The sequence below is a fragment of the Carettochelys insculpta genome, chromosome 13 (assembly GCF_033958435.1).
Source record: "Carettochelys insculpta isolate YL-2023 chromosome 13, ASM3395843v1, whole genome shotgun sequence".
NCBI classification, from domain to species: Eukaryota; Metazoa; Chordata; order Testudines; family Carettochelyidae; genus Carettochelys; species Carettochelys insculpta.
Window position 1 is genome coordinate 6538986 of NC_134149.1, and position 23607 is coordinate 6562592.

Here is a 23607-nt window from a genome sequence, read left to right on the forward strand (position 1 = left end):
GTGGGGCAATCTGGGGAGTTAGCACTGGCTTGGAGGAACTGGGAAGCGAAGAAGTGTCAAGGACCAAAAACTCCAGCTGGCTGTTGCTCTGCAGAAAATACTGTGCAGAAATCGCTACTGCTAAAATTTTACTACTAGAAAAACAACTGTCTGTAAGGCAGCAAGCAATCTGCCTGGGATGCTACTGACGTCAATGGTGCAGTGACCTGACGACGATCCCTCTGACATTTACAAAAATACAAGCTACGATGTGTGGCTGTTGAACATTATTAGCCAGGAGGGAAGCGAGTTTCGTGTGCTACCAGCAAACAGCCAGCCAGCTGATCAGCAGCAATACATACCTTGCTTACATATCGTGGGCTGGGTCAGGAGATATGGAGTGAGCCTGATCCTGCAAGGTGCTGAGCCTCTTTGGTAGGGCACAAAAAGCTCTTAGGGTAGATCTACACCCTCTGACTTAAAATACACAAGTCCAGCTACAAAAATTGCAGAGACAGAGTCAGTGTAACTTAAGCTGAATTTCTGGTGTTGCCCCACTGTGGGATTCTCCTGTCAGCTTTTCTTATTCCTCGTGATGGTAAGGAATACCGGAGTCAATAGGAGTGCCCTCAACATTCTGTTTATTGCGTCCCTACTAGACACACTAAATCAAACCCCAAAAGATCCACCTTCAGAGCGTGATCTTCTCCTACGTACAGATGTGTCCCTGAGCTTCCAGATACGATAAGGGAGTTCAACATATCATGCATGGTGCTTCACGTCCTGCAGTGTCAGGCCCGAGAGTTGCACAGAGAGGAAACAAGCCTGACACCTGCAGCTAAATACCAACTAGCTATTGGTAGACAGAAGCACTGACCAGGAGGAAGTTCTGCTGCTTGCAAGGCGACCGAGGAGAGAGGGTCTGCTGGCTGCACAGGAGACTAGGACAGGAGAATAGCTTACATGGCTTTAAATAAGCGAACAAGAAGATTTGCAAACTGCAAGGGGAGTGGGGAGCCAGGCGCTTGCAATGTAGCAGAGCAGAGGTACTCTGGCAACAAAGCTGTGGAAACGAGGAGGATTTATTCTTCCCACTGCATGGGTCTGGCTACTTGGTTAAGTGCAGGACTTTTGTTTTAAAGGCTTGGGATACTCCCAGAAACACAACAAAACACACCAGCCAATCAGCTTTCCATACATTTTAAAATTATGACCCAGAGAACAGCTGCAGTATAAGCAGTAGCAGCAGGTGTCATTGCCCCTCTGTATCCAGCACCAGTTTGGGCATGACCTCTAAGAAGACCAAACAAAGGTGCTAGTTAATTACCAATGGACATGTCAATTCACCCCAGGGACTGGGATGATCCACCTAGTAATTCTTACAGAAAACACAACACATTTGTTAGTTTATCAGTCCAAACTCATCACAATGTGAACCACAGACCCGAGGAACTAAGAGTGCAGTAACCATCAATCCCTTAAATCTTTCAATTTGTCTTCTCCAAAAGACATTTATGCTCAGTCAATTTAAATTTAAGTAGAGAAATCAGGGTCCGAATCCACAGCTGGTGGCACTTGGCTTCCATGCACTGATGTCACTGAAGGAAGGTTCATAATGCCATAATGAGAAAGGCACTGGATGATAAAGAGCTAATTGGACTTGGCCATGCTCCATCCTGTAGGAAGCATTTGATCATTAACATCTGGGGTCCGTCTTAGAACAAGTCAGTAAAATTTTAATGCTAAATGAAGTACGAGTGACATAATCAATATCATCATTTTGAAAGCAGCAGTTAAACCATTTTTAACATGATGAATGGCCTAAGGTCAGACACAGAATTTATTATAGACCCAGAAAAACATTACTGTCTCCTACTGCATGATGTAATGACAGCCCTACAACCAATGGGAGCTACAGAAAGAAAAGATATAGACACAAGTAAAGGACCTCAATAGCAACCCAGCTGCTCCAATTAATGTGAAACTTTAACAGCGGAGTCTAAAGCAATGAGCTTGTCGAAACTGATCAGATTCACTGTTTGATGAAGAGCTAAATATAGAATAGAACCACATTGTAGTGACTGCTCAGTGCAGGTTGTGAAGGATATAAGCATGAATGGAAAATCGCAAAGCCACAAAACCTCAAAATAAGTTCATAAATAGGAAGCGCCCACTAGAAAATACTAGCTAAACCCAACAAGTGCATCCTGGGAAATAGGGAGGGGCCAAAAAGCATAGAACATGCCAGAATCCAGTTCAGTGACATTCACAAAGCAATCTGCCATACCATACCAACCACACGTACCCGTGAATGTAAAGAATAACGGGGACTGAATTGTCACACAAAGATCTACAGTCCATACAAAAATACATCTAGGCATCTTCATTATCGCTGAATCCACACTAGTCACTAACGGATTGTCTACAACAGTGGTTCTCAACCAGGGCTACACCTACCCCCTAGGGGGTATGCAGAGGTCTTCCAGAGGATACCTCAACTCAGCGTTTCTCAACCTTTTTTATGAATTAAAAAATTATATTAATTTCATCTAATTTTTTTATTTCATCCTTTCTGCATTCGTAAGTGCGAGGGCAAGTTTATTGCCAATAGGCAATTTCTTCCAACCAACCAGTTACAATTAAATTGTTTAAACAAATGTGCACAATGGCAGAAAAACTTGCATGTGTCTGAAACTTATAGGTACTTGGGGTATTAAAAAAGGGGGTACTTTATGCGGGAAAAAAGCTTCAGAAAAACCAGTCTATAATATTTGGTCCAAATGAAGGAGTAACTGCTTGATGCGTCTTTTGCTCTTAATACAATAAAACCCAATATGAAGAAGCCACAGAGGCAAGTAACTGTGATTACTAAATATACTCAAAAAGTAAGGCCTAATCATGCCTGCAACTTTGCTGCACTGGCAGGGTTTTGAAACACATAAGATGCCAATGCCCAGAAACAATTTAAAGCAATACTCTCTGATTCCTATCTACTGCATTCTTGTACAAACACATATCAAGCTTTTTCTTACTTGTAGAATCCTTATGGCAGTATTAAATTACAACCACTTTAACATCTGAAGTGTTCCTACACTGAAAAGCAAAAACACAGCTGACAAATCTTTAGGCTGACCATGAGAAACATAAAAGGCTCCCAAAGAGAACAACATATAGCATAGCATAGCTATAAGAATAACACAACGAGTGTGATTAACTTCTAGAAAGGACTGACAGTCACTCAGAGGGCACAATACATCTGGAAGAAAATAGGGGAGATGCATCCTGAGCAAAGGCAACCAGGAGACCCCCTAACACAGAGTGTATGTTATGTTGTGCATATGTCGTGGTACTGGATGAACGCCTCTAGTCCAGCAACCTATGGACCTGACTGGTGCCGAACCAGAGAATTTACTAAACCATGGGAGGTCAGTATTGTCTAGCAGCATTACCAACACTTCCACTTCTTACTGGACTCTTTGAAGACATTTAGGGTAAATTAGAGCTAAATACCAGCACAGAACACCAAGAGCCAGGACTGGTGGCTGTAAACAAACAGTATGAGACTGCGGAGAACTTGGCCACACGAAGCATAAGTGGACATCTGGCTAACTAAAATCATGCTGGACCACAGATGTAGCCAGACCAGAGGATGCCAGACTAGAGAAGTTCAACCTGCAGTTCATTTTATCCAAAACACATGCTGTGTCCTAAGCTGAGGAGGTGAGAGAACCTAGGTCTTCACAGAATTTCCAGCTGTTGGTGAAGTCTGACGACAGATCTACTACTGAAGTGTCTAGTCATCACACTAGAAAAATTAAACGGATTAAACTCATTGCAGATCACAGAGATGGAACGCCTCCCAGTGTTCCCAAGCCCCAGCGCAATACAGCTCTACTCTGCCTCTTGTTATGGTTCTAAAGCTGACTACGTGCTCCAGCCTAGGGTGTCTGAGTAGGCACTGTGCTGTTACAGTTCCACAACTATTTTCCTTGACTTGTTTTATGTCCAAGGGAAGTCATGTGACCCATCTTTGCCTCAGTTTTCCCATCTATAAAACAAGGACAAGCCCTTCGTATCTTACACACCTCCCAAGGCTATGGCAAGGCTACATTAACGTTCGTCAAGTGCTCGGAGATCCTCAGGACCAAGGTGGTAAAGAAATGCTGTGTGGGATAGGCTGGTTAATACTGGCCAAAGTTAATGGAATTGCACAAAAGGAATGCAGTAACCGTGGATAAAGAGAATACCATAAAAGCCATTTATTAAGCAGTTAGAATAAAACAGCTGCAGGTACCTATTTCCCAAGCTAAAACATTCAGGTCGGTAAATGACTTGGTGCCACATCACTTAGCAGCTTTTATTTAAAAAAAGATGGTAAAAAGCCAGTAAGAAAAGTTTCTCTCTTTCCTCATCCCTGGAGTGAAACTAAAGCCACCAGGGACAAATCATGCTTCCATCACAATCCTTCTAGAGAGTCGCTCAAAACTCGTCAGCATTCAACAATGCACTAGCTAAAAACTCAGGCATTTTTTTACATATGTCCCATTACTCCTGAGTCAACATAGTCTCACCTAAAATTATGACTATGAATCTTTCCATCATTTTCAAAGTCCTGGCTATGATTCTGACCGACTCTTCTCTAATTCTGTGCCTGATAAATTTGAGAAGAAAGCTTCAGTGGGGAAACAGCAGCTGTCCACCATAACTCTAGGGCCTGTTTCATGCCTGCATAGGTGATTTGACGTATGGATTATCTCCTTCAGGAAGTTCTCTTTCTTTTGGCTGCCGTCAGCAGCTTTGAATGCAATAATTCACAAGATGGTGACACCTCCTTGCTCGTTGTTCGAGCTACATTTATTATTCCTGGTCAGGGCTAGCCCAAGTTAAAAAGCCAATAGAACATCAGGAGCCATTAGGAAAGGGATAGCTTGTACCCCCATAAATATAATGCCATTATATAAATCCATAATAAGCCCCCCACCTGGAATACTACGTGCAGTTGTGTTGTGGTCACCCCATCTCAAAAGAAGATAGGGTAGAAAGGAAACAGTACAGAGAAAAGCAACAAAAATGATTAATGGTCTGGGAGAGCTTCCATATGAGCAGAAGCTAAGAAAAGACCAGAGCTGTTCAGACTGGAATAGAAACTAGTAAGCAGGACTATGGTAGAGCTCTGGAAGTCATCAATGGTGTAGAGAAAAAGCATAACTGACTCCTTCATATAACACAGGAACCGGGGCCACACAATGAAAGGAGAAGGAATCATTTCTTCAGACACTACACAGCTGTAAAACTTGAGGATGGGGAAGCTGTCAATGCAAAAGCTATATATGGGTTCCAAAAAGAATTACCTATTGATAGATAATTTCACAGAGGATAGGTCTATTAGCCAAGGTGGCAAAGGATGCAATTCTCATGCTCTGTCTGCCAGAGGCTCAGATTGCAAGACGGGGATTGAATCATTTGACTGCCTGTTCTGTTCATTCCCTTTAAAACCTCTGGCATCAACCATTGTTGGAAGACGAGATACTGGACTAGCTGGATGACTGGTCTGACCCTGTTCTTATGTAAAAACATTAATCCTTCTTACATGACACTTCACACATGCAGATTGTGGGCTCTAGAAGTAAGGCTATTGAAAGTATGTCCTCCTATAGGCCTGATCCAAAGCTCATTGAAGGTACTGGGCCCTGTACGTTGCTATTTCTCACTGAACTCATACTGTGTGCAGTCCTTTGGGAACTTCAGAATAGTGCAGCAAAAGGAAGTGTTCAGAACATATACTGACTCAGGTTGTCTGCATCAAATGAAAACTTTCCAAGACTTAAATGTGAAGCAGTTGAGTCAGGCAAATCTGGCAAAAAAATACAGCAGGTACCAAGGGATGATGTGATGGGCCTTAACACTACTTCATGTTCACAGTGAGTGGGCATCAACCGAGTACAGGGGACCGCATAACCATTTATTTCAAGTGACTTTGCGTACTCTGATGACATTTTGCCCTTTCTCTGTGTTTGATAGCTACAAGGCTCTGTTCGGAAACTATCCCTGGTGCTTCATTTCATTAGCTGCTTTGTTTTCCACAATTCATTCCAGTGGCTGGTGTGCATTTTGTTAGCCATCTGGACAGCATAATCAGCCCATTTGTGTTCCCTGTATTACAAAACACTGACAGCTCATTTTCTTTGAAAAGCTGTTCAGGAGCTGCCACACACTCAAATCCTCTTAATAACAAGATCCATCTGTGCAATTTTCTCTACATGGCTTTGCCTGTGTCCTCCTTCCTGACATGCTCCTGTGCAGGAGGACTGCCACTGCGATATTACAAACAGGATTTCTTGTTGTCCTACATGTCGGATTTACCCATGCACAAGTTTGATTTCTAGGAAGGGCGGAAGATGTCATGCAAATGACAAAGGGCGATATTCCTTAATCTTTATTACCGACATGCAGTGGCTCACCGCTCCTGTGATACCACCGCAATCAAATATGGTTGAAAATCATTTCACTTGAAAATTAGTTGAAAAGAAATGGGAAAAAAAATCTTGTGAAAATTTTTATGAGATTCAAGCTGAGGTCCCCTCCCTCCACCAAAATTCAAATCCTCATGGACTCCAGCTCTCCTTACACATGGAAACGTCTGATTAAGATGGAGCAAGCAACTGATGACCAACTGCCTGAAATGTGACATGACTGTACTTAATTCTCCACAACTTTACATCTGATTCTGCTTGAGGTAGTTAAATATGGTAGGAGCTAATTCTAGATGTTAGCTGGTGCCAGTGGTGCTGGAACTCGGGGGGCTTCAATTTCTGCAGTTGAGTAGATGCCAAGTTCTACTGTAGAGATGTTTGAAAATCACCAGTGACTACTCAGGATGCTAGTAATTGCTCCCAAATAATTCATAAAAAGCTGTGCTGAAGCCTAATCCTAACTAGGTCTTGTGGGTCCCTAAAGCAATGTTCCTGAATATCTGCTAAGCAGAAACGTCTCCTGTCCCAGTTTGCCTTACCTGAGGGAAAGCACTCGGACCACTTCCCTGTCTCCCAGAAAGCCACAACCCATGGAAACAGCAGAATTTGAAAACTTAATCATAAAATTCCACTCCTTTTACAAGTCTGGAATCCTAAGTAGTTAGACTACCAGCCTCCCAGGTCTCTTTAGACCTCAGGTGAATTGTTGCCATTCCAGTTATCTAAAACAGCATATAGGTTACTGCAGAGTTGACCAACTCTCCACACTTGGTACTCACCCACAATGAGCCCTACCATTGGCATTTTGAATCTAGGACAGAGAACACCTCAGCAAAGACCTCCATCACTTGAACTAAAGGAGTCACTCCATTAGTTGGCAGCAGTAGTTGGCTGTTATCCTCTTAATGCCCAGCCTGAGGGCAATGAAACACTTGTCACACAAAATACGCCTTTACTAGGATGGGGGAAAAAACGAGAGACCAACTTCACAGAGCAAACTATTTTTCACTCATTAATATTTTCCTTCTGTTTCAGAATCCTTCTCTGGAATGTGGTCCTGTATTAGATAATCTGAACAGTGGTGCCTGATCACAGAACAGAGAGAATTTTGAGTTTATTCCGATAGCATCCGGAGGGTTCAACTCATTTGCTTGCAATCCTCTTTTTAAGCATTGCTAAGTGTGTTCTAAAGCTACGATCTGGACAAAAAACCCAGCAATGAGGGCTCTTTTTTGACAGTGCGATGCTATACCTATTCCCTCAGTCGAAGAAAATTATATGAAACAGCAATGTTTCCAGCCTGCGCGTTAGCTTTCCTTGTGGGGATATAGGAGATCCCTCTTCACATAACAAAAACTGTCCTTCACATCCACCATCCTTATTTTGTCCACAAACGCAGCAACGGACACTTTTCCTTCCCCAGCTGGGACATCATTTATGCTCATGATTCTGAACAGAACCTGATTTTGTGGACATCGAAGGCATTCATCTATAACCAAACTATTTTTGGTTAACTGAAATCTGTACCTTCATGCAGCATCAATGTGACCTTACTGTGACCATCCAGGAGAGCACAGTTTGACCAGAGTCATGCAATTCTATTTCCTTTCCCAAACCTACCTTTCTTTTCTTATCTGGACCAGCTTTAGGTCAGTTCTCTGCAGAACTGCTCCTTAACTTCCAGCCCCTACACAGCACACTTCAGCCCACACTGCCAACGAGCTTTCAGATGAACAGAAGTTCCTTACGGGAGCAGGGAATCTCTATCATTTGGTTCTGTCTCAACTCTGGGATGGAATCTCTTTCTAAATGTACAGCAGCAACCTTTCCCATCTTGTACACCACGGTTCTCCTCAGTCGTGCTATGTGGTCTGTGTTACCACTCGCATTCACTGCTGCAGTCTGATCAGCAGAGTCCGACAGACATGCCCCACTTGCTACTTAACGAGAAACTGCTACTACCCTATCTGCTTGACATGGGCTTCCACAGCCTCCATCTGGAGAGTAGAGCTCCACCCTGCCACTTCCACGCAGCCTGGGTAATTTAAACACTGTCGCAGGTGATGGATTTCTTTATGGTCTCCTAGACATTTCTTTAGGGCAGGCTGTTAAGAGTCATGTGCCTGCTGGAGCCAATAGATTCGGAGGCTACAAACTTGCTGGAGCGTTACTGGCATTTGACAGACAAGTGTGGATAAACAGGAGTTTCAGGGGCATGCAAACCCACTCTGACCAGTCACAGTCTGATTACACCACCACAAAGCCATGAAATCCTCAGGTTGAATCCTTCCTGCCATCAAAAGCAGCAGCACTACACATGCCGGCATTAGTTTCACTGCTCGTCAGCTCACATGACTGGGAAAAGCAACGAGGCTTGAGGCCAAACTTTTCATTGTGAATCAGGGTTACAGGAAGCAGCCTGGGATAGGCAAGTCAATCAGGCATCCTAATCAGGCCATGTGCCCCCAATGCAATGTTACTGCATCCTTTACAAGACATAACACCATGGCTTGGCTGCCGCCATTTTGGCTGACCCAGACAATGACTTTTGCTAGAAGACTGAGGATTTCTCTATTGGAGACCAACCGGCTGCTTGTTGGAAGAGATTGAAGTCAGTGAGAAAGACCAGAGCAGCAAAGAGGATGATAAGGGAGACCAAAAACCTGGTGTGGCAAGGCCAGTTCAGAGAACGTTTCAGTGCAGCACAAAATAGGACCATTGACTTGCAATGGAGAAACTTTTGGGGGAAAAAGGCAACTGTAGCTTGGGTAAATCAGGACAGCAGAGAAAGACGGCAGGAATACTGAAGGCAAGACTCAGACCTGGGAATGAAGTGTGTGTCACAATGCAATACAGGTTGAACCTCTCTTGTCCGGCACTAGTCAGGGTCCTAAGGGTGCCAGACCACAGGACGTCAATACTGCCTAGCAGCTTTACCAATACTTCCACTGCTTACGGGACTCTTAGAAGACATTTAGGAGCACAGACCACTGAGAGCCAGGACTGGTGTCTGGAAAAAATTGCGTGGGAAGATGGGAAACTTGGCCACTCCATGATAAGTGGTCATCTGTCTAACTAAAATCATTCCAGATTACAGATGTTGCCAGATGAGAGTTCTGGACGAGAGAGGTTCAACCCGTAGTAAATTAACTTATTACACCACTCTAGCACCATGTAACGTTAACAGGAATTTCAGTACCTATATAGCCCTGTTGTGAAGCTAAAAGACAGGCTTCAAACTGAATGGGAAGTCATGAGAATGAGAGAAATTTGATTGCCAGTAAATATTTTCTTGCAGCACATCTATTGACAACACAAAAGCTGCCAAGGATATGACAATATCTTATAGGAAGGGGAGAAAGAGAAGCAAAGGAAGTCAGAGTCATTCCAAGGCAGCAGATGTAAAACAAAAAGAACAAACAAACAAGCAAGGCTGTGTAAGCTGACGAAGCTGTCAAGTAGAATCGCATCTGTCCTGGAATTTGGAAGGAAGTACTTGTTTAATCTCTGGGGACACATGGGACTAATCAAAGACTGGATTTCAGAGAGGATCTTCATTGCTTTGCCTGCTGTTACAGACGTGTCAGATCAACTTCAGTGAAGGGGAAGAGACTCGAAACACTTTTTGGAGAACAGGTAAGTGCACACCTCCATGTTCACATTTCTTAGCATGGATTCACACAAAGGAGGAAAACAATAAGCCCAATTGCTTGATTCAGTGCCAGCCCAGAAAGTGTTGTCAGGAGGAGTGGCCTTGGGAAAGCTTTCTTCGTAAGAAAGCACAAAGGGCTTATCAGCAGAAGCCAAATATCAGTAAACTCCACAAAGGAGCGATGGATGTGTGCTACCCAAGCACTGAAAAGCAGCAAGTGTCTGTTACTCTCATTGGCAAGGCAATTAAAAGCCTACATGTGCTTCTGACAAGAATCTTAAAAGTGAATCATTTGTATAACCAAATAATTCTGTACCTAATGCCATCTGCAGGCATTAGCACTCTGTACACCACAATACACTGCAGACAGCTTCCCTTGACCAGTGTAGCAATTAAGCTTGTCAGTGTTATAGCTAACCAGTACACTTCAAATAAGCTATCCTACGTTTTTCCTTAACTCTAGCCCAGGGGTCTGCAACCTGCGGCTCTGGAGCCACCTACTTCTCTTTAAGGACTTCTCTGTGGCTCCCCATGCTATAATTGCAAAGTTAAGAAAAATCCCACCCTTCTGATTATGTTCGATAAACAATGAACGTCTAAAAGCCCAGAAATGAAAAACTCATATCTAAATAGCAAACGATATGTGATCTCAAAAAGTTGGATAACTCCTTCTAACATCCTCCAGAGAGAGAAGTGATTCGGGAGTGAAAAATCAGGAAAACAGTGATACAAACACACACGTAAAGTGTGAGGAAACAGAATATGCAAAAAGCGTGTGAACGCCCTGCAGTAAGCATGTATTGCATTACAAATCATTGTGTTTACACTGCTCGTAAAGCTGCAGTTACAGTAAGTATGATTTTATGTTATTTATTAAGGGTCATCTCATATTCACGTACATCGCAGCCTTTGGATTATTGAGTTTTTACTGAGCTGGAAAAAATGGCTTCTCTTCCTATTTTGTTTGATGGTCCCCTGCTCTAGCCTATGAAGTGCGGACATTAGATCAGATATCAGAAGTCACTTCCTGCAAATCTGCAGTGTCTGCTTTATATCCAGGGGCATCTGTATCCATAGATGTGGATATCCGCTGCTCATTTTTGCAGCTATGGATGTAGATACAAATTTTGTATTTAGAACACCGCAAATATCCCACTTTATGTACACAGGTATCTGCATCCACATATCTCAATAAGGATATCCGCAGCTCATTTCGCCGCTAGAGGCAAATGTAGATTTAAATTTTGTATCTCTGCCTGGCTCTAACTTTAGAGGAGTTTATGATCAGGTGACACATAATACTCTCTCTTTGCTTAGCGCCATGCAATAAGAAAAGGAAACTTCAGACATCCTCCCCCATTTCCATTAGCAGGTGTACCTCACAACAGTTTTTCCCCTATATATTTTTAAACAGTTTCCAAAAGTTTTTAAATCACACTGATTACAAGGTACATCGTGCAGTTATACGGAAATTATAATACTAGCATGCTGTGGTTTTGCTTGTAACAATCAATACCATTAGCACTAAACCATATATGCTGAGGAGTAACAATGTGACTGATTTACTTGGGAGTTCATCTTAATACATAGGCTTTCAGAAGCCAGATATATTAATGGTGTGATATTTACACTGTAATTACGCCACATGAGGAACAATCTTTCTACTTCTGAATTAGTGGTATTTCCAGATGCCAAATAGCATAATCATTCTGTACTTTCAAAGCAACTTCACTGTAATTACAACACCCTTGTTAGAAAGGCTGACTTTCAATTAGCTGCTCCCAATTCTTGTATGCTGAACAGACTATCCAATGCATTGTGAAACCAAAGACAAAAGATTCCATGTTAATTAAAAAGAGGAAGAAAGAAATGGATAGTGCTGTGCTGCAGATAACAGATCAATACCCTTTGACAACCGTCACGTAACGACTTGATTAATTTTGTCAGATGCTAACCAGGCAAGCCAGTCGTATACAAGAGGAGGGCGTATTTTGAAAATTAAACACACTCTGAATAGGATGCTCATTGGAAAAACTGAGCAGAACTTCATTGCACTATCAACTGTAGTGATCCCTTCTAGTGTTTCCTTAATGTTGAGTCAGGGGTCTCCTCTCAGCACAGAGCTCTTCCTCAAGCCTTTCAAACTGGGCTTCTCTTACTGCTCAACAGTTCACCCAGTACAACCCAAACACCTCTCTAGTCACAGGGAAAGGCACAACCATCTCCTCATTCACTCATTAGCACCTACCTTATATCTCCCTGTTCTGATTTCTTTCTTCCACCATCCTCCTACTTCCCATGATACTGTTCCTTTATTCAATGGGAGTCACCATGGTCCACATGGGGACTACTCATGAGAGTCTAGCTTTGACAATATCATCATCCCTGTACGCTATATCTCAGAAATACTGAAAGGCAGCCTCGTTCCTCCATTGTCTTAAAACAGAAAGTGACTTAGCTCAGCTACGCATGAAAAGTTATACTGGGATTAAACAAGAATACCATGAGAAAGTGAATGTCTTGTTAACAACCAAGACAGTCTTTCCCAAGGACCCCGACTTTGGACTCTATGACCCAAGGGCATTGGTTCTGGCCTTAACTTTAAATGCCAAATGCCACCCACAATACTAAAAGCTTGATTAATGCCATTCTACTAATTTAATTCTTTACCCAGGTGTACTATGTTGTGTATGCACACATTTAATCATGGGTGTGGAAAATCCAAATTTGCACATGAAAACTTATTCTTGCTCCCAGCTCACAAACTCTTCTGGCTGATGGTATGGCCTGCTGGACCCCCTAACCACACCGGGTTACACAGCAAAGTTATTTTGAAATAACAGACCTTATTTTGAGATAACTTTACCAGAGTCTACACAACGTAACGCGCTATTTCAAAATAATCTCAAACTAGTGGTTGGCTGATTTCGAAATAGGCAAACCTCCGTCCAGGAGGAACAGCACCTATTTCAAAGCAGCAACTTCAAAACAGGCGCTGTTAAGACAAGAAATAGCACCTGCTTCAAAATAAGCCATTGTGAGCCTAATGGCTCCACACTCATCCCTCATTTAACGAGCACTCGACTTACGAGTACTCGCCAAAATGAGGGACATAAATAGTTCCTTTGTTCACTAAAAGAGTGAACTTCCCCCGCTTATACGAGCCAGCCATTGGGTCCTTGGCCAGGGTTCAGGGAAACCCGAAGCCCCATGGCTGGCTCTGCTCCAGTCCCTGGGTCCCTGGCCAGGGTGCAGGAAGACCCACAGCCCTGCGACTGGAGTGGAGGCAGCTGCGGGGTCCCTGACTGGGGCACAGGGGAGACCCTCAGCCCTGAGGTGGGCTCTGCTCTAGCTGCGGGGTCCCTGGCTGCAGTGCGGGAAGACCTGCAGCCCCGTGGCTGGAGCAGAGCCAGCCGTGGCGTCCCTGGTCAAGGCATGGGAAAACCAGCAGCCCCACCCAGCCTACTCCCAACTCCCCAGCCCACAACTCCCCACGCATCCCCCAACCTCGCCTGCTCCCAACACCCACCCAGGCCCAATACCCGCCAGCCCATTGCACCCCCACAACAGGTACTGCACCTTTTCCAACCCCCACCCTGACAAGTTTCACTTACTTTTCAAGCTGCTTGCTGCCACTCCTTCCCCCGTTAGGAGCACTAAGAACCAATCAGAGACTTTCGCATGTATTTTAATGGTCATTTAGTGTCCCTTTTATGAGTGTTCACCAACGAGCAGAAAGTTGGGAACCAATTGTGCTCGTATAGCGAGGGATGAGTGTATTTCAAAATAGGCTCCATGTGTTTAGATGATGTACTTCAAAATGCATTTTTCTGTGTAGCAGCATAATTTCAAAATAAAATATTTTGGAATATAGCTGTTCCAGAATAGCTTATTTCAGAATAAGGCTGATATGCAGACATACGCCCAATGAGTAAAGGAAAATACTTTGGTGCATACAATCATCTCTGTGCACTAAGAAATCATGTGTATACACAAAACACGTAAAAAAATTAGATGCGCCCTTTGAAGACTTGACTAGAGTTTTAAATAGCGTTGGCTGCACAGAGAACGAAAAAGGGCTTTCAGCCCAGTTGTAAATAATTTGAATTGGCAGTTGTTTGTGTTGATGATCCATCAGAATTGTTTTTGGCAAAGCGGAGCAAAGGAAATGCAGAAAGACATTTGGCCACCGTCAATGCAGTCTTGCAGTTTGCTGTCTGTGCCTGAGTGACAAACACTGTGTGAGTGTTGGAGAGGGGGATGATGATGATATGGTTAGATACAAGATATTTTAAACCTGCTACAACCTCACAAGCATTTCCACACACCTTCATTTAAATCTCAGAAGCTCATCATCTAAAACATTCGAAGCACAATTGATCGTAGCTACTCTGGAACCAGTCACAACTGTGCTGGGGAATCACAGCCCAGAAACCCTTTCCCTCTCCGTACCTGTACAGGAAGCAGCCCAGTATATTTCATGAGCACTGGAGGACACAAGAATGGATAATGCTTAACTACTCAAATACATCTCCATTAGTACAGGTTCAACCTCTCAAATCCAGCACACTCTCGTCCAGCAACATCCGTAATCTGGCATGATTTCACTTGTCGTGGGGTTGGCCAAGTTTCCCATGTTCTCATAAAGTTTGTTTACAGCCACCAGTTGCTGAGCATGGGGCCTGGCTTCCCCTCATACCTCACTTCTCCCCTCACCGAGTGCTCTAGCCCAGGAGCACCAATAAGGATGCCAAGCCACTGATGATGCCCAACAATGGAAGTCCCAGCTATAAAGGTCCAACTGTACTACGTCCCACAAGCTCAATGGAGATGCCCCCAGTGAACTGCAGATGCCAGGATGATAGAAAGTACTGAAACCAGTCACTTGGAGCCTATCTGTTCAGCTACCTTTTTCTATAGGAGCTTGGAATTCTAATTGTTATTCCTCTTGTGTGACTGATCAGTTCCCACACCATTCAAGGCCAAACACAGCTTGCCTGCTCTTCCTTTACTTCTTTTTGTCTCAGTCTTCTTAATTCATTCTCATTTTCATTTTTAATTAACTGTTTCGTGTTACATCTTTCTTACCGCAAAGACAAGCGGTTACAAATAATCATCCACTTAAAGGATTAACCGTCGTGCATTTTTAAGCACTTGTTGAAACAGTCAGCCAAAACATAATGAAAATTGTGCATCCGTGAAATTAAGCTGAACAGAAAATTAATTTTCAGAGGCTTAATTCCTGAAAAGGTTATTATTCCTAAAACTCTTTGGTCAATTTTCTTAATGTTCCTAAAAGAGAAATCAAAATGCTAAAATAAATAAAAATGTCAGAAGCTGGTATAGGAATACAAGGATCAATAACTAAATTTCAATTAACTTCTAACTTTGGACTGGTGAATATTAGTCAATACCTACCAGGGAAACAAAAGCAAACCAACCATTTTACAGGAGTCTGCGCTATTCAATAATTTTCGTGTTATCTTGGGCTTGTGCACCCCAATTCACAGCTCCAGCCAAGAGCATCTGCTGCTGCTAGAATGGAAAGAAAGAAAATACTGGGTAAAAGCTACTGTTGGAAGAACTGAATATTTATGGTCTGTTGATGGGAACCTGACTGACAGGTTAATGTGGAAGAGAGATAAAAAGGAGAATTTAAGATTGCCTTTTATTTGTGCCCCGTACATTTAATACATGCACCAACATCTCCCGATAACTATGCTGTTATATTGTTAGATTCTAAGGGTTGTTTAAATGTTTTGCGACTAACCAAATTTTAGCTTTTGCCTACACCAATGCCATTTTTAGAACACAGATGATAGTCTGTATACGAGATTCTCCTGGCCTTCTTGACACTGGCAGAGGTAATCACATTGGTGAAAATGACTCAACTACTGTGACAAGCATAAGATGTCCATAGAGGTGAGTGGTGCATCTCATCCCTTTGTGTGCTCTTTTCTTTTATTAAGAAACTGAGTAAGATTTCATATGAGACAGAGCCAATTTGCTGTGCTGTGCTGCCCATGGGAAAGGTCAAGCCATCCTAAGAGTTTACAGGGCCCTACGGAAATTCCACTCCCATGTGACTTGTTCTGCCTTTCCATGCTCTCCCCATCCCCTCCCCATTGCACCTGACCTCATAGAGTCCATCAGGGTGGAGGTTAAATGCCTGGATGCTGCCACTCAGCTTTGTGGCTCACTGGGAGTCAGAGCTGCTTCAGTATCCTGGCTCAAATGGTCTCTGGACAGGTACAGCCAGTGGCAGCAGTAACTAGGTAACCCCCCACCCCAGCATGCTCAGACTGCCATAATTTGGGGCACCAGTAGCACAGCAGGTAAGAGTAAGTTGGCTATGCAGAAGCTGACCCATGCTTACCTGCTGCCCCAGTGGTGCCCCAAATTTTCGGGTGCCCGACACAGCTGTGTATTCTTTGTATGCGTGGGGAGGCCTCCAGCAAAGGGCGCCCAAATGCTGAGGTTGATGAGGTTTCTACGGAATAATTTGTCTTGAAAAAACAAAAACATAGAGAAACACCATGGCAACAACGACAAATTACCAGCATGGATTTCCTTGAAACAAAGAGCTCATTATGCTAAAATTACCATAGCTGGAAGAAAAGTCTTCGCCCCTGCTCCGACCCCTATCAGCAAGGGCTGAGATCTGCCCTGTTCTTTTCTGCTCTCGTCTCAAACCAGAATAAAGGCATAGCCTTGCACTGGCAGTGGAACATGGGAAGCCTGCGAAGAACACGGGGAGAAGGTTTGAAACTTCTCCCAGTTATGGTGTGCTGCAGACGGCCCCTGACCCTCGTCAGCCCTGGATGCAATAAGGGCCTGTCTCTTTCCCCCTCTGTGTTGAGCTAATTATCTCCCACCTTGAATGCAGGAACTGCAACTGCACATGGGCCATGCAGAAGCAGTGGGGGAAGGCATCACACACAAGCCCTTCTGCCAACTTTCCTTGCTCTGACTCTGTGCCTCTTTGAGAGCAAGGTCCTCCCAGTCCCAGAGTACATCCTTCCCAAGTCCCTAGGGCAGGGGTCAGCAACCAAAATAGCAACATCAGCCTTTTTTTTCGAATTTGGCGAAAACTCAATACTTCAAGAGCCACAATGCCTGTGAATATAAGATGGTCCTTAATAAATAATGTCATCCTGTACTTTTTGTAACCCCGTTTTAAGAACAGCGCACACACAATGATTTGCAATATGACAAGTTTACTGCAGGACACACACAAACCTTTTTCATACTCTATTTCCTCTCACTTTACATGTGTGTGATTGTACCACCGTCTTCCTGACTTTCACTCCCAATGCCACCTTAATTCTGCCGGTTTTACTTCATGTTTAATTTCAGTTTTCTTTCTTAAAATGCGTGTTGGCCTTCACAGCAGGAATGCTGCAAGCTTCCTTTTCCTTTTCAAAATGAGGACTTTATTAGCCATATAATCAAAACAGAGATACATTATCGTATCCCACAATGCACTGCACGTATTAAAAGGGGAGTTATTCAATGTTTTCAGGATCACGTATGGTTTGCTATTTTGATATGAGTTGTTCATCAAGAGGGTTGTTTGGGGGTATTTTTTTTTTAAACTTTGCAATCATAGCGTCAGGAGCCACAAAGAACTAAAGAGCCACAGGTTGCAGATCCCTGCCCTGGGCTCAGCTGTGCAGCTCGGAAGCAGGAAGCAGGGCCAACTTGCCATGTTTCTTAACTGGAGCCAGTTCTTAGCGAATGTGTGGAATGGCAAAGAAAAGTAGAGCTCCCCCACCAGGACAGTACACATTTCACACCTGCTACTTTCCAACAGAAGAAAGCTCATGCTCAAAACCTTTCTGTTAGTCAATAAGGTGCCACAGGACCCTTCGTTGCTGTTACATGTTTTGCGAAACATCTTCCAGCGACCTAAATCCTCAGACACCAGCAAAAGCACCTGTGTAAACAACTTGTTGCCTAGCGTGCTGATGCTACCCTAAGGCATTCCCTCCATTCCCATTAACTCATGCTTTTTAAAATATGGATCAAAAAGTCTGCGTTCGTGGATCAAATTATGTTCTGAGTTTTAGGACAACTGAGGTAAGTAGTCCCAGTTTCAATATAGGTTGTTAGATGATGGAATGAGCTGCAAAATGAACCTTTCTGCAAGTGGGTTTCCACCTCAGCTTCACAATTTATTTTTCTTGGCAAATGTCTCAGAAGTTTATGAAGTGTTTCTAGCAGATATATTATCTGCCATACAATATAAAAATAGTAATAGGAGTGACAATAGTAATAATGAGGGCTTTGGAATTATCGATTCACATTAATTGATTGCAGCGTGGCTTTGGAATGATCAATTCTCTTTAACTGATTGGTGTGTATAATTAATATAAATATTTGACCTGAGCTTTTCAGGGGAATTTTCAAAAGGAAGAAGACTGATTTTTAACTGATTTCTTAAAACCTTATGTTGAAACATTTTAAGAAAGCAAAAACACCAATGTTGAAGCCAAACAGAAATGTGTGAAACATTTATAACAAAATATAGAACATGAAATTAAAAGCCTTTGTAAATAAGCTTAAATACAGCCAAACTGAGAGAGAGAGAGAGAGTGTGCATGTGTGTGTGTGTGTGTGTGTGTGTGTGTGTGTTCAGGGGAGGGAATCAGAAACTGGCTTTTGAATGAAAGCAATTAAATTCTCTTTTTTATAACGTTTAAATACAAAGAGAGCAATAGCAAAAGTGCTTTTCTACATCAAGTTAAAAGAATAACTAATTGGGCTGATAAGGAGGACAGCTGCTGCAGACCTAGCAAAAGACGTGCAGTAAATTTGCTAACACAAATTCTGATTCAACACTGCTACTCCAAGAGCCACCAGAAACAAGAGCGCATGTTCCTATACGCTCTTATGTAAGGTGGTGTAAATTAATAACTACGTTATCTGTAAACAAAAATGCCCCATCTCTGCTGACCGTGACAAAAAAAGCTATGCAGTTAACTATATGCTTTTCAATTTCAATCCTGCACAGTAACCCGAGAATTAACATTTGGCAAATCCTCTGACTACCGTTGTGAAGGAGGATGCAGTATGGATGAAAGCATTGCCAACAACACTGATTTAACTGCAGTACCAATGTATCCCAAGAACTATGAAGTTTAGCTTCAGTCTGATTTGCTTTTGAACTGACCTGAGCAAAAATCAAAATTTCCTTCCTCCAGGAAATTCTGACATTTCGGCATTTATTTTTCCCACTGATCAGGATGAAAAGTTGTGCTTTGTTTGCAGAATATAAAGTTCTGAAAAACACCCATGTGGAAATGCTGAAATATTTTGACCTTTTTGATCAAAATGAAATATGTTGACATTTCCAAGCCAAAGCTTTTCATTTTGATTAAGCGAACAGACCTGAAATGCTCCATTTTGAGTCGGCCCCATTATAAACCACATTTTCCCATAGCAGTGCATGGTCTGACAGAGGTTTTAGTTTGGGAACCTGGTGCTCCCATTTCCCCTCATTGGCCTAGCTTCCTGACCTAACATTTCCCCTAATGCACCCCGTGTCATGTGACTCATGATGCACCATGCAGCTTGAATGGCTGGAACTTCAAATTGCATCATGGGAGATGCAGTCCTCTGGGGAATGTAGCCCATGGGACAGAAAAACGGGCCCAAACTCCAGCTCCAACAAAGCTATGAGGCCTGAGCTACATTTGTTCAATGGCTTCATACTATTCCTATAAAAAAGGAAATAGGCAAACAAATAACCTAAAACAATTGCGTTAACTGTGTGTTCTGATCAGGTACATTAGCTATTGGGATTTATGTTCACATCTGCCTGCTGCTAGCAGACTGTTTCATTGTTAGATGGGATGGTGCAGAACAATGTGAAACTGATTCACATTCCAATATGTCATGGTACCTTTCCACATTGTAAGCAGGTTGTTATTTGAAACACAACAAGCTTCCTCCTAAATCATTATTTCAGAAATATAATGAGCTTAACACAGCTGCACTGAATCATTAGACTAATCTAATGTAAACTGTGCTCTCGTTAGTACATACACCATCAATATTCCTTTGAAGGTTGCATGGCTGCTTTTGTCACACACGATCAGAAATGACCTGTGGAGCCTGATTCTTACATTGGTCAGGGAGAGAGGAGGTGAGGGGACCAACTTCACAAAAGGAAGATAAAGGAAATAAAAAGCTTTGATTCTTTCAGGACTTAAAAACATTTGACCAAAAGAGCATTAAAGCATGTTTCTTCTTGTATATTTTCCTCATACAAAGGTTATTTCAACAGATAAGAAGAAATTCTGTTCAGACACAAATTGTTCTGCAAATGATGGCTGTGTGGGACATCAATTCATAAGCAAAGAGATGAAATGGATAAACTACCTTATTTACCACATCACAGACATAGTTTAAAAGCAAACACAAGAGACTACACCAGAAAAAAATTACAGACTTGCATTCTAAATACTAAGTTGTGCTAAACTAAATTTTGATGGAGTAAAGTCCAGACCAGTTGTCACTGTTAAAAAGAAAGGGAGACAGTAGAACTCTAATACCCTGAGGTGAAGAGAAAACTCTTCTAGCATTTATCAGGACCGCATTGTGCTTTTAATTGGAAAAACTTTACATGTGTTCCAGTCATAGACTTGTGAATAATTAAACTCAAGTTCTTGAAACAGAAGTAGCTAGAGCTGAAGCACAAGGCCTCGAGCAACAGTCTTCTTTCAGAGAAGGTACATGCGCTCCTCAAAAAGTTGCTCACGTTTTCCTCAAGTACCTTTAATTTAAGCACAAAACTTCCCAACTAACAAATGGAAAGGGAGGCGAGGGGCACTAACCCGCTTTTCTGCAAAATACTCAGAAAATCCATCTGTTCCATAGCCCAGAAAAGGGAAACATCTTTATACGTGCCCATCGTTTGCTGCACTGATACCTAAGGTCATGGGTCATTAAAGATCAGGTGCTCAGAATGCACATTTAGCAGCATTTGATGAAGTTGTGTGAACTCTAATTTTGCCAAGATTGTAACTGAATGAAGTGCCATAAGACAGGACTGTGCCTCGCTTTGAAGCTTTCCTCACAAATTAATCGAAAAAACAGCCCATGGAATGAAAAGATTTGCAAACACAAGACAGTTTTCTAACTTTAGGCCACTATGATTCATGTGACTGAGCCGTGTTCAGTTTGACTCCACCGCTCTCCTTCCTGTAACCTCCTTTCTAAATCTTCTTCGCTGGGGTTTGCGTAGTGGACGTGTCTCCTAACCTCTTAATCATTTCAGCAATTCCTCTCCCTCCCTTTTTTTTTTTTTTTTTTTTTTAAATTCTCTATTTTACCAATGTCCTTTCCTTTGCTGGTAAACTTTGATCACACTCCTGTTGAGCACGGCTTTCTCCCTGTTACTGTTTAGTAGAGGTATTAGTGAGGCTGTGCAATCAGGAGCCACTGAACATGCCTTAGTACACAGATTCCAGAATAGTGTTCACACAACTGACTGCTCGGTTTTACTTTCCTATCACCCCAATATCCATGTCTACACCAAGGCTCACTCCAAGTGGGTACCAAGAGGGCCCCAAAACACATGATTTAACACAGGCAATGACATTTAGCAAACAAAATTAAACCCCTCAATCCTGTCCTCTTCACCCTTTACCACATACAGTATTCCCAGTTCCAGATGTCGTCAGCCTTTTACTTGCTGAGCCCCCTACCATGCTATAAAACTTCCAGGGCCCAGCTGTTCTACAACAGCTGTTTGTCTATGAATGCTAACGCCAGCATTGGGGGTAGAAAGCAGGCGTCCCTGCCAAAATGCAGCTTTGTGCAGCTAAGTAGCTCAAGCTGGGAGGGGAGGGGGGCTGGTAGGGCTCAGGGCCCCGAGCTCTAGCACGACTTTGGCTTTATACCCTGGGCCCCAGCGATTCTAACACTGGTCCTTCTTGGCAGACTCCCAGAAACCCACTCATAGCCCTATGGGGCCTTGAACCCCTGGCTGAGAACTGCTGATTTACTCATGTGCCTTGCTAGATATTTATCGCTATTCTGCTGCATAGCAAAGAAGAAACACGTACCACTGTAAAGCTCTTCAAATCCATCTTCCCCCCTCTGCGACGGAAGATGCTCGTGCCACTCATGACCACCTTTATTATGACAATCTCTTTGTAATATGATTAACAAACTGTTCCGAAGGGAGACGGATCATAAAATTTACACAGCCTGTTCAAAGAGAACGGTAGGAATCACTCAGTAAAATGGCAATCTGAACATAGCAGTGCTTCGGTAGGAGTGTCTATAATTCTGCCTGTATGCGGGGTGTGCCAGGGGGACTTGTACCCCATCAATGGGTTGCCCCGTGCCTTCTCTGCTCCGCCTCCACCCTGACCCCAGCCCGATTCCTGACCAGCCCACCTGGGACTACCTGGGGCGGGGGCCAGCTGCTGGGGATCACTTCCCCGTGACATCTCTCACTCTCTGTACAGTAAACCTCAGCTTTACACGTCTTCAGGTTGCACGAAACTCGCTTTAACACGAGTTTTACACAACTGGAAGACACGTAGCTGTCAGACTGCCCAGCTTCCCGCAGCAGCAGGCAGCTAGGCAGGCAAAGAGCCCCTTCCTCTGCCTTTCCAGAGCAGTACTAGGCACCGCTCTGGGAAGGTAAGGGGACAGCTTTTAGCCCATCTAGCTGCCTGCCGCTACATGCAGTCAGGCAGGCTAAAACCCCCTTGCTCCCCGCCAGGATCGGCTCCCCCTCCGTCCCCCCAGCTCAGCCACAACGCATGCACAGAGCTCCCAGCCCCCGGTGCACTCAGACCCCAGTGCACTACAGCACCACACAGGGCTCGGGCTCCAGCCCCCTTGCCCACCACCTCCGCAGACCCTGCTCCAACCCACACATGCCCTGGCTCAACTCCAACCTCCTGCCTCCCTTGCAGGGGAGATTGATACAAAAGGGCTTAACCCCCCCACTTACTGGAATTTCCGGATACGCAAAAGTTGTGTGGAACCCAACACTCATGTATCCTGAGGGACTACTGTGCTCACCTCACAGTGCTCTATGTCCTCCGGGCCTGCTGAACCCCATATCTCCACAGGCAGCTGGAGAGAAGCAGGCCAGCAGGCCGAGTCAGAGCACCAGGTGGGCAGTGCTGGCAAGCAGGGGAGGTGATCACCTGCAACTGTTGCTGCCATCTGCCACCCAGGCTCAGTCCCAGGTAATCCACCCCAGGTTGTGCAGGGCATCTTGGGGTCATCTGAGGGTGGGCTGGAGTGCGGGTTCAGGCCAAGCAGGGGAAAGGGAGGTGATGGGCTGAGGATGTGTGTGTGTTTGGGCCAAGGGGGGGATGTTTGGTCAGAATCCTGACTACAACATACTAATGTCTAAATCTGAATACTAAATAAAGGCACAAAAAGTTTGCAGGGACTAATAAAAGTTACAATAATATTAATAGCAACGAAGGGTCCTGTGGCACCTTATAGACTAACAGAAAAGTCTTGAGAATG

General features: G+C 43.6%; 1 protein-coding gene across 4 annotated transcripts in view; it reads right to left on the bottom strand.

The window, feature by feature from the left end:
- The window catches only part of FGF13 (fibroblast growth factor 13), a 357392-nt gene that overhangs the window by 169275 nt on the left and 164510 nt on the right, over positions 1–23607 (bottom strand). Inside the window, exon 1 of one of the 4 annotated variants that reach the window (XM_075007925.1) lies at positions 15523–15639. The exons of the other annotated variants lie outside the window; for them this stretch is intronic. The gene's annotated coding sequence lies outside the window, so the exon portion shown is untranslated. Of the gene's footprint in view, positions 1–15522; positions 15640–23607 lie in introns of those variants that run through there. 4 annotated transcript variants of the gene reach the window in all.